A 3,117-nucleotide genomic window follows, 5' to 3' on the forward strand; every position below is an offset into this window, starting at 1 on the left:
ACGGACGCCACTTCAAAACGTTCACCACAGTTTATACAGAAATTGATACTATCTCATTTTACGGATGAGGAGAATGAGACTTAGAAATATTAAACAGTGTTCCCAAGGTCGCACATCTAATGAATGGCAGAAGGATTCAAATTCCACATTCCCTTCTTCCTCCTACCTGGCTGCTCCTTATGTCAGGTGTCAGATCTTACTGATTTGTTGTTTCTAAGCCGCTCAAAGTTTCCATTTCTTCTGGAAGATGGTGTTAAGGTGACCTGCCTAGGATTGCAAACTACTGTTATTAACTCAGCATCATTATCAAAGGAGCAAAATGAATGTCATCAGTGGTACTGGATGACATTTAAGTGACTAATAGGGTTGGAAAAGGAGCCTCTTCTACAGTTCCTCCTGAAACATCCATCACTACAAACCATGAACCTTGTCACCAGAGCAGTAGATTGTCTCTGAGGTTTTGTTTTCTAAGACTTCAATGAGTCACAGTCACCTCTAGTTGCCTGAAAGTATTAAACAGAAAATTTAATAAACAAATGGTTCATGAGCTTCAAGTTGCATGCTCTTTGAGTAATGTGGTGGGGTTTCATAGTGACCCAACCTCCTTTACCCAGAGCACAAATCACACTTTGTTCTAGAGTTTCCTTGCTGTACCACCTTCCGGTTAGTTCTAAGGTAGTATCTCCCTTAACAAAATGACTATCATGGTACTTTGGTGCTGTGTTCAGGTACTGTATATTTTTTATAATTATTCTATGTTATTATTGCTGTTAATCTGTTACTGTGCCTACTTTATAAATTCATTTGTATTATAAATCTATAGGTACAGTAAAAATTCTGTGTGTGTGTGGTTTATAGCATATCTGCACCATTAGGTATCTACTGGGGACTGGGGGAATACTGTTTGGTGACTTTAACCAGTCTTTTAAATGTGGTAGTCTCTAGTTTTAAAAATAAGACAGTAAGTTCAGAGAGAACTTTCATTAGTCAATAGAATCTAGTTTGCAATTAGGAGCTTTTAATTGTTTTCATTTTTAGTTATGTATATGTATATTTAAAAAATTCTTTTTTGTTTTTCATAATCTTTATTTTATAATTGATATTTAAAATAATGTTTTAAAAAGGCATCAAGGTAAATAAAAATAACACACATTGGTGGCAATAATATGAGATGGTGGCTGCGGCGAGTTAATGGTAGAAATACAAGTGGGATGTATTGCACCATATGGAAATAATAATATAAGGTCTGGCGAGATGGCTCAGCGGTTAAGAGTGCTGACTGCACTTACAGAGGACCCAGGTTTGGTTCCCAGTACCCACATGGCAGTTAACAACCATCCTTAACTCCAGTTCCAGAGGATCTGATGCTCTCTTCTGATCTTCACAGGCATTGCACAACATGGGTGCCCTTGTAGGCAATATACTCTTACACATAAAATAAAAATAATAAAAAACATGAAAAAGTAATAATATGAGCAAACTGCAGGGAGTAGCCACCGTGACAAAAATGGAAGGTGTACATAAAGGATAAGTGGGAGACCAGGTTAGTAAATCCCCAGTGTTCATGCCTCAACAGTGTGGTGACATGAAACTGTGAGGCAGGCTATGAGTCTGAGTCCCTGCATCCTGAATCTAATCCCTTAAACGACAGCGTTAGGGCCTGGCTTCCTTTCTGCTAGCTACCAATGCCTCACCAAGACTTTGAGATATAATAATTGCTCAGTAAATAAATATTTTTGGAATGAATAATTAGATTCTGTCCCCCCTGGGTGTCTTCTCTGAATTTGTTTTATTTTATATTTCTGTGATTACATTTAAGCACTTTGATGAGAAAGAAAAAGTGAATTAATTCTAAGTTTTGGAGATCTGCCATTGTCAGATACAATGTGGGTAGCAGAAACTGAGATATTAAATTCATTCAAGAGACATAGAGTGTACACCAGTGTCACTCCTGGGAAGACTACCGGGGGCTTCAGGAGAGGAACTGTTACTAACCACTGAGATTCTGTGAAGGAGTAATTCAGTTTTTATAGTTAGGAGTCTTCAGTGGACCAGCAGCAGTGGGTTGGAAAAGCATGCCAATCGGGCATTTGCAAGTCAAGAGTTTCTGTTCCCACATGGTAACACTGCAGTTCTAACAGAATGTGGAAAGTGGGGGCTCAAGACATAGATTCTCTTGCAGTAAACTTTTTAAAAATAATATTTTACTTATTTTATGTGTATGAGTATGTGGCCCGCATGTATATTAAGTGTACCTGTGTCGTGTAATGGCCACAGAGGTCAGAAGGCATCATTGGATTCCCTGGAACTGGAGTTACAGATTGTTTGTTGTTAGCCACCATATGGGTACTGGGAGCCAAACCCAGGTCCCCCACAAGAGCAGCCAGTGATCTTAACTGCTGAGCCATCTTGCCAACCCTGAAGTATGCTCTTGACTCTGTGTGTGCATGTGTGTGTCCGAAGTTATGATGCCCTGGGGAATTCTCTCAGAAGTTACCTGAGGGTTGATTCCATCACTTCTGATCTTCTACTCTGTAACCCACACACACTGCAAACATCAGTTTAGATTTGTTAGTGAGGAATTAGCCAAAGATAGCAAAATTATGCTTTGAAGTTTATGGATCCTAGTCATGAGAGAGTCTACAACCTACTTCATACAGCTTCTTGCATGGTGCTGAGTTCTGACTGCTTTGTCTAACAAAATTCCCCCTGGCTGTAAGGAGAAACCTTTTGAAGGTGCTTTTGTGCAGTGTCCATGATTTGGCTTCGGAAGACAACACGCTCACTGCAGTGGAGGGTTGTTTGGAGTGTCATTCTTGTTCTTGATGTATACAAATCAGATTGAGAATTTTCCCAAGGTGCACATAAAATTTAGATCAAATGTTGTATTTCAACAACAATAACAATACATTCTAGACCATCATAAGAGCTAGTGTGCAGGATAGCTTTAGTTGTCCACTTGACAGTCCTGGGTGCAGGGGGCCTCAACTGGAGATCTGCCTCCCTCGGACTGGCACGTTGCCATGCCTGTGAGGCATTTTCTTGAGTGCTGAGTGATGTGGGAGGGCCCAGCCCACTGTGGGTGGTACCACTCCCTGGGCAGGTGGGCCTGTGTTG

Source organism: Nannospalax galili, unplaced genomic scaffold (assembly GCF_000622305.1).
Source record: "Nannospalax galili isolate Female #2095 unplaced genomic scaffold, S.galili_v1.0 scaffold480, whole genome shotgun sequence".
Lineage (NCBI taxonomy): Eukaryota > Metazoa > Chordata > Mammalia > Rodentia > Spalacidae > Nannospalax > Nannospalax galili.